The 17,414-nt window shown below is 43.9% G+C and overlaps 1 protein-coding gene across 1 annotated transcript in view; it reads right to left on the reverse strand.

Moving 5' to 3' along the window:
* Positions 1–16,541, reverse strand: part of FMN1 (formin 1) — a 419,007-nt gene extending 402,466 nt beyond the window's left edge. The window contains 2 exon segments of the mRNA XM_041746469.1: positions 15,850–15,972; positions 16,458–16,541. The gene's annotated coding sequence lies outside the window, so the exon portion shown is untranslated.
* Positions 16,542–17,414: the final 873 nt, after the last annotated feature.

Below are 17,414 nucleotides of genomic sequence, written 5' to 3' on the forward strand. Positions count from 1 at the left end.
CCACTGGTCCGGGTCTGAGCAGTATTCCCGTGAGATGGTTTCCCCCCCAGGCAGCGCAGACGGAGGGAAACACAATGAATTCAGAGTGAGAAGGCTTGGACTCCAGTCCACCTCCACCAATCACTAATAGTAATCATTCTCAAGCCACTCACCCCCTCTGTACCTCAGTGTCCTCAACCATGAGATAATTTTTGATTCTCCCTATTTACATGCAATTCCACAATCCCTCCTGCAGAGAAATGGAGCCCACTTTCCAAATTCCTTTTCTAGGTTGACACTCAATTCAGGGCACACACATGTGGGATCAGAAACCAAACTCCTGAAGCCAAAGGACATCATGGGGCAGAGAGGGGTGGAAGCAGGCAAAGAAAATGGCATAAGAAACTCAGAAGTAGGGAGACAAAACCAAACTTTCATCAGTCATACAAGAAGTAGAAGGAAAGCGAGTGAAGTGTTGAAAACAAGTAACACTGAATGTAAAACTAGTATGAGTGAAAAAGAAATGCATTAATAGGGTTTATTATTTCTACCTCTATTATAAAAGAAAATTCATTATTAGCTTACATGAGACCCAGGGGACAGTGATCTCTCCACCCTGGATTTATCTAAAGCCTTTTCTCCCTTTGATACAAATCCTTTATTTGAATCCAGCTTTGGTACTTGAATCACTTCCCCTTAGCACATGTTCAAGGCAAAAATCTTCAACTCAAGGCCCTTCACAGACTCTTATCAGTCTAGACCAGCCTATGATGTCTCCATGTCCTTCTCTAGTCTCAAATCTATTTAGCCTTGCCTGTCAGAATATTTGACTCCATCCTAATTGGGGCCTATAATCTCAGTTGTCAGATGTGCCTGGGCTCCATGCCTTATAGTCTTGAGGGCCAGAGGGTCCCTCCCTCCTACCCCTTAGCAAAGCTTTAGGAACTACACTGCCTAGGTTCTAATCCCAGCTCCTCCACGTAGCACAGTAACCTGAGATGGCCGTGTATTCTCTATGTGCCTCAACTTCTCATGCCTCAGATATAGGCAATAATGATACCTGATAGACCTATACATAGTACATATATACACAGGGGCTCTATTGGTAATTAGTATTCCGTGTTTCAGATCCATGTTGTCCAGGAAAAGAATCTTAGGACACCTTGTCTCCTACCGCCAATTAACCTTGTGTGATATATTTTTCTGACTTGATAAAAAGCTCCCTAGGGGGAGGAACTATCATAATCATCATCTTTGTATTCCCTATAGTGCATGTCTCCAAGATGGAAGATATTCAGCAAATCGTGCACTGAAGTACCATTATCTGAAGATAATAAACCCGACCTGTGTCTCTGCCTAAAAATTCAAAGGCATTATTACTTGTAGTCAGCATTAATGTTTAATGATCGTTTGAGTTTACTTTCTAGTAAACACACAATTAAAGTAGACAAAAGTCATTATCAGAAAAAAAAACCGGCTTTCTATCATTAAAATATGTATCAAGAAGAGAAAAATTTGAAAAATACAAAAAGTCAGATTAGGGAGTAAATGGCTAGACAAATACCAAAATTTCCATTACAGACCAGATGAAAGTGATAGTAGGGAACATGAAAGGTGAAGAAAAGAGATGTTTTTAAATAATTCAAGATACTAAACAAGGGGGAAAATGGACTTCTGAAACTTTGAACAATGCCCAAGAGGAAAATGAAAGATGTGATTCCAAGATTTCACCATCAACCAAATAAATACATGTTTTTGTTTTCCAAAGCTTTGAACACAGCAGAATTTTGATGACTTAGTCTCTGGCCAGCTTCAGGTGTCTGATCAAATGATCAGCCTCATAAAAAGTCTTCCTTGGTGACTCCATCTGAAAGACTGCCCATGTTCAAAATGTCACTCTCTAGCCCTTCCCCGAACTTGTTACATGCCACTATATGTATATATCCCAGAGTCCCAGGATCGAGTCCCGCATCGGGCTCCTTGCATGGAATCTGCTTCTCCCCCTGCCTTTGTCTTTGCCTCTCTCTCTATGTCTCTCATGAATAAATAAATACAAACTTAAAATAAAAAACCAAGCTTCGTGAGACTGGAAGGCAGCTAAAAGCATGGAAGGGAGACCAAGGCTGGGACCAGGATGGTGGGGGTGAAGAGACTGCAAAGGACCCCAGGTCCAGGGTGGGACTTGGCAGTGAGCACAAGTACACGGCACGGCGATGACTGAGTCCACCTTCTTACCTACATCAACCTTCACTTGGGCAGGCTCCGGGCTCTGAGATGTCAAAAACATGATGCCACCAGGCCTGTGTAGAAAAAATAATCCAGGCTTACGGGAAGCAACTGCACATTAAGGTGTGTGCATGTGTGTGCGTGTGTGTTTCTGTGTTGTCTGTATATTTGGACACGCCGATTCTAAGAGGCTTTCAGTCAAAGAGAGTCATGATGCTGATCCTCTTGCTTCTGATGTGAGTTGAGGGACGAGAAGACCCTGTACCTAAGACAGCTGTAACATGTCACCTGAATGACTGCAGGGTACAGGATGACCAGCTGTGTCAGCTTGCCCACAACTGAGGGGTTGCCAGGAAGCAGCCTTCTAGCGCTGCCCCAAACCAGTACTGGTTAGCCACCCGACCACATCAGTGCCCTCGAACTGCTCTGTGTTCCCTCACCTGCTGTTCACACCACACCCAGGGTGATCTTTTCAAAACGAGAATCTGACCTGACCCCCTCCACAGCGAGTCACACAGTCCAAACCACCCCGTGGTTCTCACGCTCTTAAAACAGATTTTGGCCCCTAACCTGTCCTGAAATGCCCTGTGGACCTGAGCCTCCACCTCGTCCTCCAGCCTCCTTTCATACTGTTGCCACAATTACATGTATCCGCAGCTCACGTGCAGGCTGCTCCCGCCACCAAAGAGGCTCCACACACACTGTCCCCTCTGCACAGAGGTGACTCCCACCCTTCTTCGCGTGGTTCACCATCATTTCTTCAGAGGAGTCGTTCCTGACTGCCCTCTTCTGAGCCTTCCCAGGGCAGAGGCCACTGTGGCCAGTGCCCACCCTGTCCTCCCAGCAGGAGAGCACACCCCAGGAGCTACTCACATAAACACCTGTGCCTTTCTACCCACTGGCTTTTGCGTGTTCCCAGGAGACCCCCCTCTAAACATAGGCTGGTCCTGGAGGGAGCCACATCACATAGGTTTTGGGGCCATGATACAGAATCCAAATTTTACTCTAAGTCCAAGGGGAAGCTCTTTGGAGGTTTCAGGCTGGGCAGAGACATGATCTTTCAAAGGTCACTCAGAGGGCACCTGGGGGACTCAGTCGTTGTGCATCTGCCTTTGGCTCAGGGCATGATCCCGGGGTCCTGGAATCGAGTCCCGCATCGGGCTCCCTGCATGGAGCCTGCTTCTCTCTCTGCCTGTGTCTCTGCCTCTCTGTGTGTGTCTCTCATGAATAAATAAATAAAATCCTTAAAACAAAAAACAAAAACTCCCTACAAAGGTCACTGAGGCTGCTGTATGGAAACTAGACAATGAGAGGGCAGGCATGGAAGCAGAGAGAGAGAGAGAGCAGGCCCAGATGGGAGGTGAGTGCAGTAGGAAGGAGTCATTATGGAAGTAGCTGTTCATAGCACAACAGCCAGAGCCTTCAAGCACCAGGTCAGCTTCAGAACAGCAGCTCACCTGAGAAGACCCTCTGAAGCCTCCTTCACTTGAGGTGGTTCTTAGGAGAGGGTGAAAAATCTGTGTGTGTGTGTGTGTGTGTGTGTGTGTGTGTGTGTGTGAGAGAGAGAGAGAGAGAGAGAGAAGTAGAGATAAACATAGGGAACATACTAGATCCACAGTTTATCTGTCATACTAACATGTCATGATGGGGAGGCAATTAGGGAGAAGTCTAAAGGAGAGAGGGGGAAAAAAAGTTGAAGAACACTGTTCTAGAGCATCAGACAGACTGCAGGCTCCCTCTCAGGACCATCAGGTGCTCTTCAGCTGGCCTGGGACGGCCCTGGCCTCCTGGACCAATAGTCCTAAAGCTGCCCTGTCACCTTACGTTTCCTTGGAGCCATACAGACACTGACTAATTCACCTTCTCAGTGGGAAGATGGTCTAGTAAGATATGATGGTCTATTTACAAGTCGGCCTTTGGAAACACAGGTACTCCTGTTTGAACACTCCGGAGACTTGCGAGCAAGGGAAGGAAGGTCTGGGAGTGAATTAGGGTAATGCAAATACGGTGTGTCTCAGACAGATTGTCAGTCCTATGATTCATGTTTCTCTTTCTGCCAAGACTCCATCTACCCCTCACCTGGTGAATTCCTGGGCTTCTAGCAGAGTCCAAGCACAAGTGTCTCCTCCCCTAAAAATCCAGGACATGAGGATTCTTTCCTTTGAGCCTTCAAAGCACCTTGCAGAAATAAGTAATGTCTATTCTTTCTTGAACACTTGTGGCAGGCATCACACGGTCCATGTTACCCGAGTTACTTCACTTAATCCTCCCTCTGTTAGTCCCATTTCATAGATAGGAAATGAGCTCAGAGAAGGAGCTCGTTCAATGTCAGCAAAAAGACCCTAGAGTGGAGACGCCACCCCAACCAGCCCTTCAGCCTCTAGATTGTACATACACCACTGTATTATCGCTTGTGTCCTATAAGCTGTAGTTCATGTGCCTCTTTCCTCCGTTGCTTCCAACATAAATTTATGACACAGGCCAGGTGTCACGAATAAAGAATGAACTTTACCATGAAATCCTGTTGCATTAACTGGAATATTATTTGCTGAGACTCAGTTTCCTTAACTGTAAAACAGAGACAAGGAATGCCTACCTAATAGGTTTGCTGTCGAGAAAAAATTAGTTATGACTTTTAATGCACTTACCACAGTATCTGGCTCATAAAGACCCCTTAATTAAAGTGCTGATTGAGGGCCTGTGAAATACCCAGACTTATGATGGACACAGGGGAGAAGGAAATAAGAAAACAGTTCTCATGGAGCTAGCACACTAGGAATTTAATGTATTTGGGTTGCCCTCACTTCCTGAGGGCAGGGATTACAGGTGACGTGACACTCAGTTTTTAGAGCTCAGCAATATCCAGAGCCAAATAGGCACCCAACAATTTTTTAGTGATGAATAATAGTGGTTTACAGTTTTAGATCCTAAATATTGGAGATCATGAACAATTGTGTCAAGTTAGTGGGTTATCATTTATCAAAATAACTGAAAGTAAAGCACAAATATATCATGCCCAGAGCCGTACGCATTTGGTTCATCTAAGCATGCAGCTACCACTAAAGGACTCTCAAAATAAATATACATAGCAAAAAGGGATACTATAACCTGAACAATGTAAAAATAATAAAACATCTAATAATATTCAGGAGGTGGGAAGAGAAAACAGGGAGAAAGTTTCAAAACTGTTAATCTTTGAAAAAAAGAAGTCAACTGATACTTTCTAAAGAAGAAAGTTCATAAAAACAGCAATATAATTAATGACAGTGACTACAGCTTCTTAATACTTGTCATGATACTTTAGCCATAAAGAGACATTTTAAAAGAAATAACATATCTTGAAATGAGGTACATTTATTTGACATTTGACTATTCTTTAGTTTCAATTCAGTTTTTTAATTGCTTAAAAAAATTTTTAATTTGTTTTTAATTGATTTAAATTTAATTATTTTAAACTTATTTATAAATAGCATCTCTATTTATTTTTATAAAAATATTTCTATCTAAATACCCATCCAGATAGACAGATACATAGGTGTAGACAGATGTCCGAAATGATGTTATCTAAGGTTAATAGTGGGAACTGTAGTTTTCGAGATGATTTTTTTTTTAATTCCCATCTTTGTATGTGATTTTTTTAAAAAAGCTAATTTATTTATTTGAGAGAGAGAAAACACAAAGGGAGAGGGAGAAGCAGGCTCCCCACTGAGCAGGGAGCCCATTGCAGGGCTGGATCCTAAGACCATGACCTGAGCCAAACGCAGACACTTAACCAACTGAGCCACCTAGGCGCCCCGACATATGTGATTTTTTTTTCATATGTGATTTTTTTTTCATATGTGATTTTTTTTAAGTGTTTTTCCCAAAAGTAGAGGGAATATAGAATACAAAATATGAGTGGGAATATGGATCATTGTTATTTCATTCTTTGTACCTTTACATATTTTTCACATTTCCAAAAATGATTTTTAAAATGGCTTTACCTCAGATTCTACATTTATAATTATGTTTCTTTCCTTTTAAGTCAGACTCTAGAATAGATAGAAAATACGTTTTTTACTTAACGTTGCTCATGGTATCCTTATAAGGACTTGAGAACCTAATTTGCAAAGCAGAAAAGACTGGATTCTTTTGAATGCTTTTTATTAAGGTAATAACAAACAGAGAACTAATGAATGGTTAAATGTTTGTTTGCATTATTTACGGTTTTTACAACAAGAATGAGAGATTATGAAAGAGACTATGAAAATCTTCATGTTGAACTATGGTCTGATGGATTCTTTAAGACCAGGATTTCAGGGACACCTGGGGGGCTCAGTGGTTGAGCGTCTGCCTTAGGCTCAGGGCATGACCCCGGGGTCCTGGGATGAGTCCCACATCGGGCTCCCCCCAGGGAACCTGCCTCTCCCTCTGCCTGTATCTCTGCCTCTCTCTGTGTGTCTCCCATGAATAAATAAGTAAAATCTTAAAAAAAAAAAAAAAAAAAAAAAAAAAAAAAAAAAAAAACAACTGGGATTTCAAACGAAATGGCTTTCCTTGTCTATTCTTGTTTAAGACATGATTATTGAATGTCAACATCTGCTTGCTGTGATAAATGACAAACTTGCTTAATCCAGTTCTTACCCTCTACTATGGTTACATAGTTATAAAAAAGGGACTAGCTGATGTGAGATGTCTTGGGGAGTGGTGGATAAAACATCTGAGCTACCTGTTTAGGTCTCACAGGAGGTGCCATGGTCACATCATTTTCATTTATAAAAGTTTGGGGAAAGAGCGGGATTCTGATTTCCTCCATAAAATAGCTCAAGAAATCTATTTACTTTCATGTAGCCTCGAAATTTAGGGCTAATAGGATTTGGCATTTCCTGGGTTTTGCATGCTTCCACTAATATTACAGACGGTTTCTTTTCAATTCAGTGAACCACCTGGATGTGAAATGTTTAATCACTGTGAATAACAATTTAGAGAATAGAAAATAAATTTTTGTTTCTCTTTGTGAAAATGTCTTCTCCCAATGATAAGTTATAGCCTATGGTTTGGGAGTTGTTGTTGTTGTTGTTGTTGTTTTCACATAAAGGAAGGGGAAATGTTATAAAACAATATTTGTGAAATGCTTTAACTCCTATTGCATTCTGTCAAGATGTGGGTTGGCATTTTTCTAGCCTTGGAGTTGACAAAATTCATAGGGAAAATGATGGAATCTTAGGTTTAAAGAAATAGATTTAAAAAAAAAACTTTGAAATTATCAATTCCATCCCGATTCTGGATTGTCTCTTTCACTATAACCTTTGTGAATGACCATCCAGTCTCAACTGGAACTCTTAAATGGCAAGTTGTTCTCCCGACCACAAGGAAACTTCATGGCTTTCAGACAACTCTAAGTGTAAAAAAATAAAAATTTAAAAATTCCCTTAATCTCAGCTAAAACCCATTTTCATTGATGCCTTCCCACTGGTGCTTGTCCTTACATGCAGAGCTTGTAAACCCCAAATTCCCTCCTGTCCAACGGCCTTTTCAACACCTGAGCTTCTCATCCTAAGCACCTCCTTCCCCCATCTCTTCAGAAGCCCTCAGATGGAAGCACTTCCATTCTCAAAAACCCTGCACCTCATCTGACTGTTCATGAGTGTGTCAACACCTTACTAAAAAGCAGTGCCCACAGTTAAACAAAAGTCTCTCCCCCAAAAAAAAAAATGCCAAAAGTTGTTCTAGGATTGTAAGTACAATTCTTGCAATGGTCACTTTAAATCCTTAGATGAACACCTCTTAAAGAGCTAGATTCTATCTTACTATCTCTTGCCCTATATTGAGTTTGTTTCCTCTTCACCAAAACTGCCTTTGCAGTCTTGAAGACCATTCTTGAATTACTTTTGGTTGCAAGCACCTGAAACTGATTTGGGCTCCCTTAAAGAAAATAGAGGCATATCCAATTTCATGAAATTCATGGATTGCTGATTTCAAGAAATCAGAATAAGGGTAGGAAATCCAAGAGCCTTCCAATGGCCACTGGGACAGGCCACCAAGGCCATCCCCCTGGAGTACTTCCCTAACTGTGACCTAACTCCACTGATTCTTAGTCACTGCCATCCTTCAGTCCTAAACTCTCATTCTTGGGGAAGGGAATCCAACAGGCCCAGCTTGGGTCCGATTTCTATCCCTGGTTTCAGTAAGCATGACCAGGAACGTGGTCTTATGCATATGGAGCCCAAACTTAGATATGGGGTCATTTTCAGAGAAAGGAAAATAGTCATTAATCAGATAGATCCAAAATCATTGTATTTCTAAGAAAGGAATGTTCAAAGATAATTAATCTGTTTCTTTTTTATTTCTCCTTGTGTTTTTCCCTTTTGCTTGACTCCCCCATAAGGCAGATACCAGAATTGGTGTTTATTGCATCAGGAGAGGTGAAAGGCAAGGGTTTGAAAAAGAGAAATAGCCTGAGAGTATTTCTGGATTTTGTTTTCCGAAATCCCAAACACTTAGAAGGTCACAGGGAATTTCTGGAAGGAAGTAATAAGAAGGAATGAAATGTAAGGACATGAAGAACCTTGTAGCAACATCGAGAATTATCTCCCTCTGGCCATTGGAAAAGGAAGGAGGGAGGCTTATAAACCTAGGAAGAGGGAGGAGCAGACCTTGCTTCCTGGGTTGTCCCCAGGGAGACCTCACATACACCCCAAGCTGTGTGTGGGACATCTAGGCATCCATGACCTGGACATCTGCAGCTGAGCAAGTTACGGGAGCAGCAACATGGCACTAGAGTATAACCTGTGCGGACACTTCAATGACCAGAGGGTCCCCTCTACCAGCACTGATGCAAGGTGCCAGCCCCCTGGAGCTTGATACACCTCTGGGGAAAGGTATGAGCCCAAGAAGGGCTGAGGGAAAGTCTTCTACCTTTCCAGAAGGAAGAGGCTTGAAACTAGAAAGAATATGATCAGAAAAAAAGTTGAGATGAGATACTTTCTATATACCTATGTTCACAGATGGAGATTCTCACCTGCCGCAGTTGCAGAGAAAGATGGGAGCAAAATAAGAACAAAGGATTTCTGCTTCCTCTCCTTCTGTGAATCTGCCCTCATCCTTTTCAAGTAGTAGAATTTGTACATCACATCCTGCTTATAATATTAATAGCCCTCCTTTATAGAACTGACTTATTTTTTTTTCTACTCCTCTTATTTATGACCTTAGTTTTCCTGATGCTATTCCCCTGGGTCCAGGCCATTCCTCTCTCACAGTGTAGTAGTCTTAGACTATATGTCTCTTCTCCCTTCTTCTGTGTATTTCGTCCTTGTTTGATGTAGTATGAGCACAAGATCACCCTGCAACCACTTTGGAGCCTCCTGCCACCTTTCCCTTTTGCTTTGTCCTTTGCCCAATTTGTGATTATGATACCAAAATTGTGTTTTATCTTTTTAAAATTTTTTATTTTAGTAAGAACACTTCACATGAGATCTATCCTCTTAGCAAGGTAAGTGTACGATATGGTCCTGCTGACCACAGATACAGAATTTTGTTGTTCTTCTTAACAAATTCTGAATCTAGCTAATAGTGTGCTGTTTGGCAGCTATTAATATGTTTTAATTAAAAGTGGAAAAAGAATAAGAATTTTAAAAGACCAAGGCCCAAAGCTGAGAATTGACTGTCCTTTCATTTTGGTAGCTGGCAGGACTGTGACTTCCTGAAGAGAAGTTGAATGATGTAATAAACAAAGCCCAGGGAGTCGGGTGACCTGGATCTATTCTTGGCTATGCCACTGACCGTGAGTGACCTTGGGCAAGTCACTTTATTATCTACCCATCTCAGTTTTCTCCACTGTACAACTAAAAGAAAATATCTTGTCACCTACCTAGAGAATAATTTGGGCATAAGAACTATAGAGTAAGAAATAAGGTAATGCCTGAGAAAACAGTGTGGTTTGTTGCATTTTGTTTAGTTTCCAATCTGCCACAGTTTCCCTTACCACACCAGGATATCAGGGAGTTTCGTGATTATTTCTTCAAAAAAATCACAAAAATTAGAATTGATCTATGTTTTCATAGCTTAAAAGAAATCAGGGCCAGCTTAAAACAAATCAGAAAGTGACTTTAACCCAGGGCAATACCCCCTACACATGGTAGGTTCTATTCATATTTATTTCAATAGGGATTAGGTGGGTGGGAAAGAAGCCAGTTGGTCTCCTGTAGGCAGAGGGTAGAGGAAGCCATGGTAGAAACAGAGATAAAAGGAGATGAGGACACTGGCAAATGGGGACAGGACAGATGCCAATTCCATGGATGAATTCCATTTTCTGCAGACCTGTGGGCTTTTAAAAAAATTATTTGCAAAGCTTTCCAAATATGAGTTAGGCCTAGAAAATTTTCTAAAGTGGCTGTCTTTATCTAAAAAGAGAAAGAGTAATCATGTTAATGCCTAAAAAAGCAACTCTTGCTTTTCACTAAATCCATACCCAGAATACTGTGCTATATTTATGGTTTATACTGCTTTGAAAGTTTAACAAATTTCAAAGCCAGGAATGTTCTCTGTGGCTTACTAGGGCAGACAGAAGGTGGAATGCAAGCCCAACAGGTAGAATAAATACTACTCAGATTCCATTTAGAGCCATACCTTTAAGCAGGCATATTAACCTCTCTGAGCCCTGAATTGCTCATCTATACAAGAGATAAAATACCACTCCAGTTACTCACTGCACAGTGATCATCCACAGATGATGCCATGCTTCCAGAGAATTTCATTGGAACTTCATTTATGCAAATGACAAGGTCTGGGAAACTTTATGGTTTCTCAAAATTACCACAGTGAGTAGATCACCAGAGGGAGCTTCTCTTCATAAGTGGACAGGTTCCCCTTCTCTTTGAAACATCTGTATTTTTCCTCCCATGCTTCACAGGGGAAATCACTGCAGAAAGTCTCCAAGCCTGCATGACAGTGGACATATAGGCAACAACAGCAACCCTACTGCTGTGCTGGGTGGATTATTAAATATTGGTCCTCAGGTCATCTCCCATTCCCTATTGCTTCTTTCATAGAGACATGCACTGGAACACCACCACCTTCACAGTAGCAACATCCTGGTGCTTCCCGCCCTACCCTCTAGCCTTATCTACCTGCCCAGACCACCTTCTGGCTGCAAGCTACTTGCCCATTAATGCCCTCTGATCCTGATGACCAACATGAATATTAAGAAGTCTTGCCCGTCCAACCTTTGATGCTGCATAAGGTCGCTCAGAGGGTTCACTGCAAACATTCAAACTGCAAACCAGAGGGATCCCTGGGTGGCTCAGTGGTTTAGCACCGTCTTCAGCCCAGGGTGTGATCCTGGAGTCCCAGGATCGAGTCCCACGTCAGGCTCCCTGCATGGAGCCTGCGTCTCCCTCTGCCTGTGTCTCTACCTCTCTGTGTGTCTCTCATGAATAAATAAATAAATAAAACCTTAAAAAAAAAACTGCAAACCAGAAAATTCATCAGACTGCCACTGCCTCCCTAACCCTGCCATTTAAGGATACTGTAAGCCCAACATTTAGAAATCTTAAGAGCCAACTGTTCTCTGGGTTCAAAAATTGGGTTTACAGTTTGTTCTAACCATGAGAAATGGTTTTTGTCTCCATGGAAATACCCCCTACTAAATGCCTGATTGCTTATACCATCTAGAGGCCATAGAGATGGCTGAGCTAGGCACCTTATTTCCACCTATACTGCTGTCTCCTGAAATAACTGTTTACCCGGACTGACCTATTCCCAGGACCATGACACTGATTTAATGAGATGGTGCAATGCATTTAAATTTGTCTTTTTCTGCTTTCTCATCCTTGTTCCTTTCCCCTCTCTCCCTTTCTCTCCTTACCCTCTCCCCTTTATAGATCTCTTACCCTGCAACCTGAATCTCTGTGAAGTTGTCTATGAACTTGGCTTTTGATACATGAAACTTCCTGGGAAAAAAAGGAAGTTCCAAAGGGCAGAATGAGGGATATCAGAATATGTTACCCCTATGCCTTTTTGGCATATGTATTAGTATGAGCTAACGGCCATTGAGATCCAGGAAGATGCAGTAAAAGCTATAAAAAGGAAAGTGCACAAGCTTTCCTTGTGTAAAACATGCATTATAAGGGAAATTTCCACTTGTAAAACGTGTCTCCTTCTCCCATGCCAGGAAGAGAAGAATTCTTAATAACTCTTATTATGGAGAAGGCATGGACTTAAATCTGCATAATACACTTTACTAAGCAATTCTTGTTTAGCCATAATTTTCTTGGGCACCTTCCCATAACTTGCCTCCCCCAAACTCCTTTTCTTTGGCCTAATATGGTATTTAAGCCCATGTTCTCACCACCTCTGGAGGTACTCCCATCTGGGTACTCCCATGTACCTGCTAATACACTCTCGTTTTCTCTTGTTAAAAATGAAAGTCCTGCCTACCATAGCCTGTGACTCAGAAGACCAACGCAATAAAGTGTTTAATTTGAAAAATGTTGGTCTTTAAGAAGGATCTATGACACTTCAGAAAGGAGAAATTGGTATAGCCCTAATGAGCTATGGGACACAATATGGATCAGTTTTGCTTAAGATAAGGAAACAGATGAATTGGCTTAAAAAAAAAAAAAAAAAAAAACAGGATCAAAAACACCCAGTAGCCCACTTCCTGCAGAGGTGAATTACAGAGGTCATTTCAAGGTAATGAAAGGTAAGGTAAGGCCCAAAGAGAAGACCAACTCCTCCCTCTCCCCCAGCCCCAAACATATACTATGGGATCATATCCTCAAAGCCTAAAGAAATATAGGAATACACATTATTCAGGAGCATGTTTTATGTAGCCAGAGAACTCGAAAAACATAAGTGGGACTGAATGGTCCATTTTCTAGAGCTTTGCTTTTATATGTTGACAAGGTAAAGAGGTTCATAGCCTTCTTTCTATCTTCCCACTTTAGTAATTATTATGTTACAGGGCACACAGGTGACTGCTTTGTCAGCATTTCCGCTCAGATGCTAAACACAGGGATGTTTAAATTCCCTCACAAGGCCAGCCTGTTGGTGCAAGTTCATATTTACTCCATGAGGATATAGTTCCCATGGTTTAGCATCTCTACAAGATCAAGCAAATCAGATTAATGGCTGTAACTCTGTCAACACACAGGCTGGGACCTGCTGAGAATAAAGCTGATTTTTTAACACAGAGACTCTGTGCCTCTAAAAATAATGGCTCTTGTTAAAACAAAGTCCCAGCAAGAGAGTATGAGTAACCCCCAAACATGATTTACCAAGACTGGAATCACTGTATATTATTATCTCTGGTGAGTTTTCACAATTACACAAGTGAAGTTTTCATTAAAGAAAACATTAAAGGTAAAATCATCTAGAACACACTAATGCCTAGGATCACATGCTCTGAGCCCAAAGCTTTAACCTAAAACTCAACTTGGAGTCACCATATATAAGGTAGGAGAGAAAGACTTCTGAATCCTCATCATCACATCAAGCTCCAGGCTGCTCCCCTTCCTCTTCCTTTGGGGACGACTCCACCAATTTTATGTGGAGAGACAGAAGAAGACCAGAAATGAGATCCACACCCAGACAATAATAGGACTCACAGAACCCATTCCCTTCGCCTACACAGTCATTCAAGGCAGGGGTTAGCCTGTGACCAAGTACTGATCAATCGCAGTTTTTCCCGGATTCACTGTGGAGCTACAGGAGACAGAAGCCTCCCTTGGCTTACGGAGCTAGATGGATGCGAAACGAGAGTCTAAGAAGACAGTGAGAGGACAAGGTCTGTGATAGAAAATAAAGCAGCTAAGAAAGAGAAAGAGAAGCTATAAAAGACAGAAATGAAAGAGATGGAGACAAAGAGACTGAGATCAAGCTGGCAAACCAGAAAAAGCTTCTCAATCTCAGGGCCAGCTTCCTCGTAAAGGAATCACAGTGTGGTCGTGGCTTGGTTATATGAGTCAAAAATGCTTATTTTTGCGTATGACCATTTCTGCTGGGTTTGCATCCCTTATGACAAAAAGGATCCTCACCGATACAATTGACAGTATCCTCTAAATTTCAAAGTACCCCCAAATAGCTGATAAGACTGGTGACCTCTCTTTCTAAATGAGAAAATTGAATCACATAAATAATGCTTGCTGTTTTCCACACTGGCAAAGAGAAATATATTATTCTTAGAGAAGAAAAATATTGTAAAACACAAGTTCTTCCATGCTGGAAAGTTAGATTTTCTTCAATTCTCAGGGATATTTGAAAAAAAGCAGTTTTACTTCTCCTGGGCGGAAGCCAGTGCATTCACTAGTGATTCTGTAAAAAGCACAATTTACCAAGTCAGAGCACTGAACAGCCAGGGAGAAAGGAGCAGCCCAGCACAGGCCCAGAGACTTGGAAACCTCCGAAGCTGCATTTTTAATGCATCTTAAAAGAGCTTGCTAAGCATTTGTGCCGCCAGGTGAGAGAAATGTCTCTCCAAACACGAATGGCTTCATTCATTCCCCCCTCCAAGATGGAGTCCTATGAGGAACCCGAAGACTCCCATCCCCCATTAGCTTCAGTGTTAAGACCTAGGAGGGATGAGAAAGACAAGGGGAGGGCAGAATGCACGTTTAGCCTTTATTATCCTGGTTGGCAAGTTATCAAGGGCCCCACTTACTTGTAGCAGGAACTACTAAGCATTTAACTATATTATCTCTTTAATCTTTACAACTTCCCCCCATGAGACAGGTAATATTATCCCCATTTTACAAATAAGAAACTAAAGTTCAAGAGAGTAAATGACTTGCCATAATCACTCAGCTAGTAAGTGGTTCATCCAGGATTTGAATTCATGTGACAGGTTTATGGGTTTAACCACTAGGATATACTGTCTCCCAACTTTTACCCACTGTTTCCCTCCAGTGAGGCCACCGCTCCTTAGTCCCTGCAGTGTATCTAAAAGCACTGAATTCACTGATCCTACTACTGGGCTATAACCACAGTTGAGAAAAAGGAGACTAATGGTTATATAGGTCTGGCCAAGACCTGAAACCTCGAAACACTTTTAAAGCACTATCTTCCACAAAGACAGTTAATCTGGTATGCAACACTCAGTTGTACTGTTTTCCCCTCCTGAAAAAGGGTTAATCAATCTGAAATTCAAGGGATCTTGTAGTAAGCCCTAGGAACGGCTAAGCAATGGCTGCTGAATCCCAATCCAGTGCTCCTAAGATGCTACCTGTCATAGACAATACAGCATACTTCTCCCTCCCAGGAACTTAGATGCCCCCAACGTGGCACACGATGGAAGCCACTGTGGAAGAAAGTCGGATGCTAAACTGGTTCACCTGGTCTGGACATTCCCCACTCCGTCACTGCAGCACCCATACTGCACAGTCCTGGATCACAGGTCCTGGACACTGCATTCAGCTCATCAGAGTGTATGTGACCATCAATGTCAAACTCTCCCAGTCAGCCAACAGCAGTGTGAATGATTAAAGTAGGGGGTTTTCTGTGGCAATCTCAACTGCAAAGAGGGATAAGGAAACTCTCCCCACTCACAACCCACTCCCATCTACTTGGCCATGAGTTAAATGAGGACTTGGCTCTGTCTGGCATCGGGGGCGGGGGGGGGGGGAGGGTGGGCAAAGGCACTGCTTGTTGTTTGGGGGAGTTAGCACTTACATGCCTGAATAGAGTCTGCCTTTGCAGAACTTGAAGAGCTCTGATGGAGGAAGAGAAATGGTGATGGTGATGGTCGTGATGAAGATGCTGATGAAAGAAGAAAGCGGTGATGGTGAATGTCACCTATAAATAAAAGCACAAAGCAGCAACAGAGATCCTTCTAGTCGTTGCCAATCACCATCATGAAGCAGCCTCCGTTCCCAAAACAACCACACGAAGGCATTCCCCCTGTGAACCAGACACGTCTAGCTTCGACACGAAGCGCTGCATCCCTCCCTTCTCCGCCCGCCTTGCCACCCTTGCTGTGCCACGCTGGGAAGGAGACTGCACTGGCAAGTCAGGGGCACTGGGACCTGAGTTAACGACAGTTCTGTAGTGAGGATCGTTAGGGTGACCCGGGAAGCCCCAGTAACGCACTTCGGAACCGCTGGGTTCGGGGAGCTTGAGGAGCAGAAGCCAAAGGGGAAGAAGGCAAGGTAGCGGGGCGAAACGGGTTCGATGCCTCTTTCCGAGCGCCCTGAGGCCCCGAGGGGCGGAGCAGGCAGCCTGCGGTCGGGAGGGAGAAGAGGCGCAGCAGGCGCCAGCAGGACAGACGAGACTCTCTTTACCTGACCGAGTGCCGCCGCCAGCCGCAGCGGCCGCAGCGAGGATGCTGCGCTGGAGTCCAGAGCCAGAGCTCCAGTCGGCCGCTGCTCCAGCCTTCAGCGAGGCCCCGCCCCCGGCCCAGGCCCCGCCCCCGGCCCCGCCCCCAGCACGCGCCGGCCCGGCAGGCTGTTTGGGGGAGGGGAGCCTTCATCTGAGCGGCAGGGATGAGGACCAATGGAAACGTGCAGCGGCGCCGGGGGCGGGCGGACGGCAAGGGACGGCGCCCAATCAGCTGCCGAGCCGCCGGGGCTCGGCCGGGGCGCGGAGAGGTCATTGGGCAAGTCGGGCCTGCGCCCTGGGTCTGAGGCTGCGGTCGTTAGGCTCGGACCGGGGCAGGCGGCGGGGGCCACTGCGCCTCCCAACCCCCCACGTGGGCCCTGCGCCCCCGGGTCACCGGTCCCAGACCCCCCTGAGCGCTTGCCCTGGACTGGTTCGACGCGATGGGGGGAGGGAGCTGGTCTGTTCCTGCGACTCCCGAGGTTCCCACGCCTCGGAGACCCCGCAGGGCTGTGCCGCTCCAGGGGTCGGGTCAGCGCCCCCTGCCCCGCACCCCCAGCCTCACCATCTCGGTAACAAGTGCTTAGGGGAGCAAAGGAGGAAAACCTAAGAAACAGAATCCACATGTGAATCCAAGCCCTTATGTTAGTCTCCCCCGCGTCCGACGCTGCCTGCAGGTGACTCTTTAACCAGACTCACTGGCAGGTAAATTACTCTGACCCCTTGTAGTCAAGAGCTGAACGTTTGAGCAAAAAAATGAAGTATGACCTACCCTGGCCAGGAGGACTGAATGTGGGCGTCAAGAGGGTGCGCCTGGGAGTGGCCACCTGCTTACTGGGAAACCATGGTCCAAGATCTGGTTGCCACGGTTTCTTTGCTGCTGAGTCGGTGTACACTTGACGCCAAGGTGAACTATTTTGCCC

The sequence above is a fragment of the Vulpes lagopus genome, chromosome 2, assembly GCF_018345385.1.
Source record: "Vulpes lagopus strain Blue_001 chromosome 2, ASM1834538v1, whole genome shotgun sequence".
Taxonomy (NCBI): domain Eukaryota; kingdom Metazoa; phylum Chordata; class Mammalia; order Carnivora; family Canidae; genus Vulpes; species Vulpes lagopus.